This window comes from Carex rostrata, chromosome 13 (assembly GCF_964058835.1).
Source record: "Carex rostrata chromosome 13, lpCarRost1.2, whole genome shotgun sequence".
In the NCBI taxonomy this organism is placed as follows: Eukaryota; Viridiplantae; Streptophyta; class Magnoliopsida; order Poales; family Cyperaceae; genus Carex; species Carex rostrata.
In genome coordinates this window covers 3,997,260-4,009,609 of record NC_135930.1, presented here as the reverse complement: position 1 = coordinate 4,009,609, position 12,350 = coordinate 3,997,260, and positions in this window count along the sequence as shown.

Genomic DNA, 12,350 nt, shown 5'->3' with positions numbered 1-12,350 from the left:
CTACGGCCGAAACAAAATGTATCAACCCTCCAATTTTTCTACAATTGAGTATACATGACATACCTCTTGCGGTTGAAAAATAAACCCGGCGATGTATACAATCAATTGTTGCTTCGTGCCGAGTTAACCAATCCATCCCCAATAACACATCATACCCGGCAATTTCCATCACTAATAGGTCCACTTCAAAATCTCTTCCATCTATTCTAATTTTTCGGTTTCGGCATATCATAATGGTTTGGTCGGTGGAACTGAAAGGAGTTTGAACTTTCAACACTTGGCTATTCATCTCAATGGGCCATCGACACTTCTCAACTAACGCTCTTGATACGATAGAATGACTGCACCCTGTATCTATCAAGCAGTATGTATCATGATCCGAGATAGAAATTATACCTGTCATCACATCCGTCTGATATCCAATGTCTTCCTCACCCTCCGGGGCCACATTCTCAGTGTTAGGCACATCTCCTGCTACATCTAGAGCATGTACCGCCACTCGTCCACCCATCCTAGCAGTACTATTGGTGCTGCCTGCTCGGCTAGTATTGCCCCCGCTTACTTGAGAACCGCCTCGTCCACGAAACGACGGTCCACCACGTCCCATACTAGCGGATCCTCCCACACCGCTATCTCTCTGAAACCTACTCATAGCATTCGGGCACTCATTTGCCCAATGAGCTGCGCTGCCGCATAAATAACATACTCCAGTACGGCGTCTGCACTCAATCTCATTGTGCGCCTGATTACAAGATCGGCACCACATAGAATTCGGCTGAAATCCAGGCCGAAATCCCGAAGTAGCTGCTGGCCCATAAGGTAGCCTAGGGGTAAAAGCTTGTCTCTGAGGGGGTCTAACGGCTGACGAACCTCCCCTTGACCTCACAACCGGCCGACTCTGATCAGCCCGTTGTTTCACATTTCTTTCAGCAAATTGTTCTTTCCTCCTTTTTGCGTGCATCTCCACTTGTTCCGCATGATCCATCATGGCTTGTAATTTCGTAGCCATTGGAATATCAACTATCATTGATATATTCCCGTCCAACCCATCCAAATACTGTCTGTGATACCTTGCTCGATCATTTTGCACATCTGTAGCATACCTGGATAAGGCTAAGAACTCATTGTTGTACTCTGCTACCGGTCGCCCGTTTTGCCTCAACTCCAGAAATTTTCTTCGCAAAGCTTCTCGATGAATATTACTTAGAAACCTCCGAGTAAACTGCTATTCGAACCATTCCCACGGGATCTTAACATTTTCCCCGACATAGTTCCGTCGGGCCCCATTCCACCAGAATCGTGCATTTCCATCCAACTGTTGTTCTACCAACTCTACCATATCCTCTTCTGGTGCTCGACACAATACAAGCTTTGCATTCATCTTTTCTAACCATTCCTCCGCTTCTGAGTACCCGCCGGTGCCATCGAACTGCGATGGGTTTAATCGCATAAACGAATCATACAACTTGCGGAAATCTTCAGGTCCACCTCCTTGAGCTACCGGTGCTTCCGGTACCACATTTCGCCTTTCTGCCGCTTGTCGACCTCTCTCATAGGCTGCTATCAAGCGATCATCCAACTCTTGGTTCCTATCCGGTTCCTCAGGTCCACCAACTCCTGCAGGACCAGCCTCAGCTCTATCAGCAGCCGGCTCAATAAGTTCATCCGGACTAGGTTCGCGATTCCTTCTACGAGGTCTGCCTCTACCTCGACGTCTGTCCATGCTTCTGTATAAACAAAATTAATTTATAGAGTTTTATATACTATTCTTATTATACGAGTTATATCGTCTAGTCGCGACGATCCCAATATTACGTATTCCTCTCACGTATCCTACCAGACTGGTTCAGGTGTAGGCTTAACCATGCTCTGATACCACCAAAGGGAGACCTGTCACACCCCGTAGCCACCAACTACGGAATGCGACCGGTACCCTGCCGTAAACATACGGTTTCCCGTATGCCTACTAGGCAATTACGATTAATTTAATTAATTTTTTTTTTACATCCAAAATAATCCCAAAATACCCCACATGTACACATCATACATAACCCCAAAAATATCCAACATCACAACATGTCCCCAAAATATTCCCAAATAATAACCCCAACATCGAACACACATCACATGTTCTAATAAAATACCATATCATACAAGTCAGACACAATACAGATAAGTATGTCATACCGAACAGTATTCCATACGGGTACAAAAGTGGTTCATGACATAGAGAATATATAACATCAAAAGCATGTGTACATCTCTAGTCAAATACCATACCAAACTAAGTAGCAAGGTGACCTACGGCTGTCGTGCCTCTCCCGGATCAGCCGCACCAGATCCTGAAAAAGAATAACCCAACGGGCGTGAGAATAAATTCTCAGTGCGATAATTTCCACAAATGAATCCCTGGACTTGCAATCAAACTTTATTTTCAAAATGAAATCATTAACAACACATTGCACATATATAACACTATATAAACATAAATGCATACCTGACAGCAGATAATCGAATGAATTACAACACAAGAGTTATTAAATCGAATTTCAAATCAAAGAACAATCAGGCTTAATTATTTTAATTAGTCTGGTAGCAACTACCGATGTACCACCCAGCTGTACCACAAACCCGTCGACAACGGTAGGGTTCCAGACACCTACCGAAGGCCACCCTACTGAACTGTATATGACACCCATCGGTAGTGCTTGGCTTAACCATTTCCTAAATTTCTAGTTACAAGTCATATTCAGAAAATTCTTTAAGAATCATAATCTCAACCGACCATTCAAACGCATATCACATCGGATCATGCATACGACATTTCACACTAGTCACCCATATTCCTACAATTCACAATTCGTTTCATACTGCCCTTGCCCCAACCGGTTTGGGGACTTACGCGAGCCTCGGTAGACTAAAGCTTTAGAATCCTCTCAAACCCCGTGCACCAGGTTTTGCAAATTGGTCACACATTGGTGATCCATAACATACCATTTTTCTCATTTCCAATTCCGGTGACTTTTCATCTAAGATCAGATCATAATAGATCGACACAAACGTAATCAATACCAATATGCAAGTCAATCAGATTACCGAAATTCGAGTTCGACAATATTAGGGTATGCAATGCAATGCACAATTCATATAATGCAACAACAAGAATATTCAACATGTCAATTGAATTGCAATTTAATTCTGAAAATAAAACATCAGACAAGTCCAGAAATCCCGCACCTTAGCGTATAGCGTACACCTGCCTAAGGTTCAGACGTCTCGAAGGATCCCGAAAGACCTCGCCTTACCGATTCAACACCTACTATTAATATTAATTAGGTTTAGATCAAGAATTTCAAAAATTAGGGTTTAAAACACTCAATTAGGGCTAAACAGGGTGTTCCTTGCGGCCCGGAACAGATCCATTGCGGCCCGCAGAAACCCCAGACCGAGAGCAGCGTTTTTTTTTTCATAATTTCCATTGCGGCCCGCAACATGCTCTGTTTTTCATCCAGAGGCTCTGGAAATTTTCAGGTTTTGCTTGCGGCCCGTAACAGAAGTCTTGCGGCCCGCAACCAATACACAGATTTTTTTGACTACTTAGGTTTTAACTCGATTCGATCGGTGTCGATTGCAATAATTTCCAAAGGGTTCAGTATAACAGTTCTAAATGGATTAATTGAGCTACACAATACTCAATTCAATTTAATTTCCCATTATCCAAAATCCCAAAACCCTAGTTCCAAGTTTCAAAGTCCAAATGATAAAATTCAATCAACATAATCGCAATCGATACGATAATCGAATTAAACTCAATCAATTCAACACAAATTCTGAAATTTCAAACCAAAATTCAAAGAAAGGAAATTCAAGGGTTTACAAGAAATCAAAGGATAGAATTTATACCAATTTAGAGATTAGAATCGAGTAGAGAACGTCGTTCTGATTTTGAAACTACGATCGGCTCGATCTATCGCTCAAACTTCACTCTCTTTCTCTCTTTCTCTATGGTTTCGGCCACACACACCTCTCCACCGAACACACACACAGAAATTCGGTATGCCCAAGGAAAGAAGAAAGGTTTGGGTGATATGTACTTGGAATTTTTCTAATAGGCCCCTCTATTTTGTTGAAATTACAAGGGATGGCTATTTTGCACATGAAACCTCTTATTAAATTTTTAATACATCTCAATCCTTTCTAAAATTAATTCTAATATATATATACCATTTTAATTATATATAAAAAAATTTTAGTAATATATATATATTTATGTTTTATTACATAAATTCCTTTATATCCATTTTAATGCATATTAGCTTCTAAATATAATTTGTATTATATAACTAAATAATTAAACAACATAGTATATATATTTATTTTTATAAGAAATTTAGGAGAATGTTACAGTAGCTTAGCTTTCTGGGTCCAAAACCGCTATAGCGGCGCTATAGCTTCGCTATAGCTAGCTATTTAGAAGCTTGCAAAAGAGAGATAGAGGAGGGCGGGGGAAATGAAAATTTTTGTACACAAAGGAAGGGAAATGGCGCAAATTGACGGGGAAATGAAATTTTCAGAGCAGATGTAAATCATCGACGGCTATACAAAACAGTCACTGTTGGATGTAAATCACCGACGGCTATGCAAAACAGTCGGTGTTGAGATATAACACTGACTTTTTTTTTTTAAATAGTCAGTGTTGGCTGCTATTACTGACTGTTTTTTAAAAAACAGTCAGTGTTAGATGTCAACACTGACTGTTTTTTATAGCCGTCGGTGATTTTTGCTGCTGAATTTTATTTTCTGAAGTTGTAACTCAAAATTTCATTTCCCTCCGCACCAGACAAAAATTTGAAAAAATTCTTGATCTTAGTTTGCATTATTATTTATGCATGAATATTTGTTGTTGGGTATTAAGCCCTTAGTTAACGGATCCAAGTTTGCATGAGCATGTGTTACACAATTCTAAGTTTCTAATTAACATATTTTTATTTTCTTCAACATAAATTAAATTATCATGTTATTTATTTATGTACAAACTTTCTTAACAACTAATCAAAGTTTAAAAATATATTATAAATTTTGGAAGACTTAATTGTATTATAAAATATCCACAAATTACTTAATTAGATTCCCTTCTAAAATTTGTCAACGGACACAAAATCCCGGTTGAAATCACATTTCATATAACCTGTGATTTTCTTTAGTATGTTATACGTAAATTAGAATGGAAAATGAAACAAACAAAAATATGAAAAATATACATAATTGTTAAATATCTTACAAATTTAGACAGATTTATAAATACAAATTTATTATGTAAAATAAAAACCATATTGTATACGATAAAAAAGCTTAATAATTAAAGTCAAAATTTCATGTTAATATAATTCTTTTAGTATGTTATACGAAAGATCATACTACTTAATCAATTTAAACAATTTAAACAATTAAATAATTAAACAATTGTACTAGTAATTTAAACGGTTCCAATCGACCCACGGACGACATTTGGGGTGAATCCAATTTGAATGGTAATTCTTTTAGCATGCTCTCTGTTTTGCTTGTGTTTAACATAATTTCAACTGTTGGCTTCCCTTCGAGGTGAATCCAATTTTTTCTGCAATAAATATATACACAACATTAGAATAATTTTATGCAAAATTTGAAGTTAGAATTAAATTGAATTTAGAACAACCCACCTTAATTTATGCGAAATTCATATATGCAACATGCATGTAATGCTATCTAATTTGATGTTCATTTACACATCCATCCAAGCGACGGAATATAACGAGATCGTAAGGCTATAAACATTACACATTGGATCGAAGCTTACAATTGTTGGAACTCCAATTATTTTTTGTTTTTAAGGTTCCTGGTACTAACATGATCATTTTAAAATAAATTAGGAATTATTTGATTGCAGATCACCCGTTGATTATTCATAAGAAAATGAACGGTCCACAGTTATTAGCTCAATTTGTTTGAACAAATATTGATGAAATTATATGAAATTGATAATTACAAACATTATTTGGTCACAAGTTATGTATAAAAGTAGGAAATATTTTTTTTGGAATTTATTCATATTATTTGCTGTACAAAAATCATAAATTTCATCATCTGCTGATATTGCTACCCAACACTGACTGTTTCTAAAGAGTCAGTATTGCTACTCAACACTGACGCTTTACAAAGAGTCAGTGTTGGTACTCAACACTGACTGTTTTTAAAAAGAGTCAGTGTTGAGTACCAACACTGACTCTTTTGAAAAACAGTCAGTGTTGAGTACGAACACTGACTCTTTTGAAAAAGAGTCAGTGTTGAGTACCAACACTGACTGTTTTTTAAAAGAGTCAGTGTTGAGTACCAACACTGACTCTTTTTCAAAAGAGTCAGTGTTCGTACTCAACACTGACTGTTTTTCAAAAGAGTCAGTGTTGGTACTCAACACTGACTGTTTTTCAAAAGAGTCAGTGTTGGTGTTTAACACTGACTGTTTATAAAGCGTCAGTGTTGAACAACAACGCTGACTGTTATTTAATAAAAGAGTCAGTGTAGTGTGAGCAACACTGATGCTTTGCTTAAAATAGTCGGTGATTAAGGGTCGGTGAAGGGGTTTTTTGTACTAGTGTTTTCAATGAAGCAATGGAAGAACCGCCACGAGACATTGGGGAAGACTTCTCAAAATATGGGAGAACCACAGCAAAGAGAAGAAAAGCACCACCGGAAAACAACCAAAACCCCACCCCTCATTTAAACAAAATATCCACTTCCACCCAATCCATACTGCGAAGGTTATAGAAACCTCAAATGAACCTCTCCATGACATCAGCCGTAGAAAACCCAAAACAAGGTAGCGAAAACGAGAAAAACAAAAATAAGCAAGAACAGAAGACTCGGGAAGGGCTAGAAGAGGACAATCTTCAATCAAGAGAATACCTACTACCCACCGTACAAATTGAAGGAGTAAGAGACAGCAGGCTGCTATTGATTGGAGAGCACCCGGTTCTACAAGTTCTAGAGAAGAATAAAAATCAGAGTCATAAGCAAACTTCTCAGATCTCTTGCATTAATAAAACCGGTGGACATCAAGTGCCTTTTGATAACAACCGCCTTAGCAAATCAATTGCAAGAGAGAAGGTCAATAGTGCGCCTCTTCGAAATTCAAAAGAAAATTTCAAAAGCCTAAACCTTGGAAATCAAAGCAATAATGAAGACTCTAAAGGGTGAATTTTGGTCACTAGAAGAAAGAAAAGGGCGATTTCCCAAGCAAATCCATCTAGGAGAAATCAACAGACTCCTCTTCAAGTACATGCAGAAAAATTAAGGCAACAAAGGAGGTGTTTCAGGTGTCTAATGAAAGGTCATATACAGATAGTTTGCAAAAATCAAAGGAGGTGTCTTCATTGCAATACAGAAGGACACATAATTCGACACTGTCCAGAGTTATTATCAGAGAAGTTCAAAGGTCCTCAAGAGAAAAGATATGCCTATAAAAGGCAAGCTGATGCAAAGAAGAAGATCACAACTGCTAACAATCCTCCCCTTGAAAAAACTTCTCCTGTTCAAAAAGTTCTACAATCCACCTCTAATAACCAAAACAGTGAGATGGAAGTACCAAGGGACTGGCTGACAATGCCGATGAATGCACCCGCGGATGTTTGGGCAAGAAGGCCAAATGTTCTGAATGTCTATATCGCTTCGCGAGAAGAATTGAACCCAGCAAACCAGTTTCTATTGCAATCAGCATTCATTTTTGCAGGACCAGGTGCGGCAGATCCTCATTTTAGACAGAGAGTGGCTAATTGTATGGGAAGGCAGTTTCATACAGATCCATTAGATTTTCGTGTTTTTACAATTAGTGAAGACTTTGGAGATGCTATCCTTATTTTCCCTAACGAGGATATGGCAACTGCAGCAATCGACAGAGCTATCTTCAACATAGGTAACGGTATTACCATTGAACTTCATCCTTATTCTCCTCAATTGCAGATGGCATTTGATCCCTTGAATGCAAGAACACGCATAAGGGTTTATGGAGATCCATTGCAGCATTGGAACAGAGCTGATATCAATCAATTACTAACTGGTTTTGGTTATCCGTTAAGAATTGCCCCTTATTTCTCAAATGGAAATTATGAATATCTGACAATTTTGGTGGCCACTAAGGATGCTGGACAAGTACCTTTCAATTTGAATCTTAGTGTTAACCCCTATCAAAAGGATATTAGGGTGGAAATGGATGGTTGGGTGACCTGTGATAATCGTCCACCTCCACACCATGGAGGAGGAAGAGGAAGGGGTAGAGGAAGGCATGGTGGAAGGGGACCAAGAAACCAGGAAAAACGTGCACCGGAAAATTGTCAAAACAGAGGACATGGTGGAAACAGAGCAAATGGACAAGAAAGAGCTCTCTCCAGTGCTGGTTCAAACTGGACGAGAACAGCTCAGGAATGGATTGCAAATCTATACAATTCCTTAGTGCAAGCAGGGGCATTCATTAACAAAAAACCAACTGAGAGTATTGTGGGCGAAAGTCTGCAGGCAGTAATGAATAGCAGCGAAAATCTCGTTGTTCCAGAAAAATGTGAACTGATGGTGGGCGGAGCAAAGGTATTAAGCCAATCTGGGGTAAGTATTTTCAAAGGGGAGTGCTATATTGAGAGCAATTTTTGTGATTTTGAGAGCTGAGAGAATATTTTGTTCCTAAATACCAAGTTTACCCTTCTCTTTAAACAGAACGCTTGATTAACAGATCGCTGGATCAAACCTGAATTAAACCCGCTTCATTACTTCTCGTTTCTCCGTCTTCCTCAATTTATCTCTCCAACTCCACCAAGGCATCAAGGACAATGGATGCGGTAGATCCGCTGAGAGAGTTCGAAAGGAGATCATATGCCTCATGAAGCGCTGTCACAAGCCTGATCGCGAAGGTTCCTTTCGTCTCCATTTTTTTGTTTCTCTTTCTAATTTTTTACTTAAATCTCTGTTATTTGAGATCAATTCTCGCTTTAGATGGTTTCATATTCACTCTAGATTGTTGGTCTAAGCTCCAACACATTATACTGATTGATTTCAATTAGAATCTTGATAAGTACTGCATGGCTCACGTTGCTTTTTTATCTTTCGCTTTACAAATTTATGTACTGGCTCACTTCCCTCTGCATTGTCAGATACTACGAGAAAGGGGGTCGGTTTCGGATCTGTAACGATTGCAATGAGAATGGACTCCGCCAATGCCCCGACTACTGTTGTGAAAGTGCTTGATTTGATTATTATAAGGCGGCGATTGCTGATCGATCTGATGATCTAGTTTGTACTTTAATTTTGAAGGTACATTTAGTTTTTCATTGATCATGCTATTCAATTTGTTGAAGAATGAACAAAGAAAAATGTTGGGAGAGCCAGAAGTACAAATCTAGCTAACAGAAGCTACACAAAAAAATATCAGAAAATGCTGGTTGTTCTAAGGTTGAAAAATACTGTTTGTTCTAACCTTACACAATACTGGCTCACGTTGCAATTTTGTTAACTAAAATTCTAACAAAAGTTTTCTTTTGCACATAGATTTGCCCAAATGAAGATTAACAAGAAGATCAACCAGAAAATCAGGAGCTAAACAAGATTTCTTCTTCTTCTTTTTTCTTTCTTTTATATAGCTTTTGTAATATGTATCAGTAGCTATGTATGTTAGAAATAGGTATATCTGTTTTAATGATTTGAATTTGTTGTTTGAAACCAATTCGATAGATTTTGGAGTTATACTTAGCAGGCACTTTTGTGAGCATAGCACACTCTACCTAAATGTCACTGTGTGTGTCAAAACAAGAGAAATGACTCATTTTCTCTAAAAACTAATCAATTAGAAGACTAATATTTTTCTGATACATATTGTTTTATTATTCTTAATGAAAGCTAATAGTACTTTTATTAATTTTAAATGATTTTAATAGAAAAGACAATAAAATAGATCAATGTGCGAGTATTTTAAATTTTGAAGGAAAACTATTATATTATGAATTATAAAGGAGAAAATACATAACTTCAAAATTCTTGAGGGATATAGATGATATTCCACCTAAAATGTTTAACCATAGAATTAAAGCCTTCGAATCTGATACGTACAAAACGACTATTTACTTATTTAGGGCTCTAAAGCCTCTCTCTCTCTTTCGTTACGCCGCCCCGGCCATGTTGACTCAGCCCTCAGGCCCTCAAGACTCAACTGGTGTAATAAATATCGCCGACTCCGACAAACAAGTGTAATAAACACCGATCTCGTTCATGGATGCGACCGGTTCACAAGCACCGCACGCAATATACGAAATAGATATAAAATTATATTAGCATCGATCGCAGGTGCTTGGTGTCAAACTTCAGAAGAAAATAAATAAATACAAGTTGGTACGAAATATATAAAAAAAAAACAGAGAATTAATTTGGAATTCAGAAACATGGTCAACATCATTTTAATTTCTTTTGTGATGAAAATGTCATTTATTTATATTTTTAGTTTTTCAATAACAATAACAATAATAACAATAATATTAAAACAAATTTAGGATGTGATGTGCTCATAAAAAAAATAGTGATATTTTTACCAATATATAATATATAATAATAACATTATTTTCGTTAATATATAGCAATAACAACGTTGTTGTTCTTAGTTTGTAGTTTATTTTATTGTTTATTGTTATCAATATCAAATTTTGCTTCTAATTTTATGTGGTCGTTTGGATTTATTATGAAATACACAGATTTGAACCTCATTATATACTGAATTTCATTGTTAACTAGCTGATATTGAAATATATAGGTAAATTAAATTAGTATTAGCATTTGAGATTTGAAAACTCACGTTACTGATCCTCACATGATTTATTTTATTTTATTATGTGAAACATTATTGATTTTCATTGTTCTTATTTTTATTAAGATAGATGCAAACTCACGTTAGGATAAATTGGGTCTGAATTTCATGAATTAATTATAAGAATGGGATAGTATCCGCGAGGGTAAAAAGTGATTAATTTTCTGGTATACCGACATAAAAATATTTTTTCTATTAGCGACAAGAGTATATATATATCGACAGTATTTTTTGCGGATACTATCCCATTCTTGTAGTTGAACCTGTCTTTTTTTTTTTCAACACGAGAGTACATTAATTTATCAAGAATGTTTCTCTCAAGAATTTTTCAATGTCAACCATTTCGTACCTTTTGTGATTATTATTTTTATCATTTATTGTTCTTGATGATTATTTATTTGATGAATTTTCTGTGCTGCTGGTTTTTTTTTTGGATAAGCTGCAGGTTTATGCCATTTAGATAAAGTTTTTAATTGCACATTCAACTGATTAGCAATGCTCATCACTTTGTTGTATTGTTTATTACCTAGAGAGGTTGCAAAAAAAAAGGAAAAACTTGGAATATTATATTATTTTGTTAAGCACTACGAAATAGTTTATGTTTGCTAATAATAGAGATCCATTAATTTCTAGTTAAATAAGATAAAAAGAAACCAAGAAAAAAAGATGTATAATAATTAAACGCTAATTATTTCTGGTAAAGCTTTGGGCATCAGTAACCTTTTTTTTCTAAAAAAAAAAAAGTGCTAATTATGCACTTATAATGTGTTGGTATTTTCTTACGAGGAGGGTTCAAATGTCTCTATTTTTTGTGCCTCCATCATGCCTCTATTTTTAAAAACTTTAATAACTCAAAATTTAAATATTAAAATTCAAAATAAAACCGTTGGATATAAACTATATCATTTTATCTATGCACGTGTAAAAAATTATGATATTTCAACTTTGTTTGGTTGTCATCTTAAGCTTGTAGAAATGTATACTAATGTGGATAATTTCTAGACGTTCATATTTCAACTTATTGATTCATATAAAAGAAAATTCAAAATGTGATAATTTTTTATGGGCACATAGAGAAAATAACATAGATCACATCTAACGGTTTTATTTTGACATTTAAGTTTTAAACTTTGAGTTATTTAAGCTTTTAAAAATGGAGACATGATGGGGGCACAAAAAATGGAGACATTTGAACCCTCCTCTTTTATTATTTTATAACAATTAAGTGTTAATTATGCACTTACAATATATCAGTTTGAACAATTTGAATTGATCGTTTGAAGTTGATTCTATAAGTTTTAAATTGGTGCTATATAGATTGAAATAACAGAATTTATTAAGCGCTAATTATTCGCCGAACTCTTTATTAGCGTTTTAAGTGGATTCGATAGGTTTTAAGTTATTGTTATATATACTCATATCATACTAGCCGAATTCTTTATTAAGCGCTAATTATGCAGACAACAGATTAATT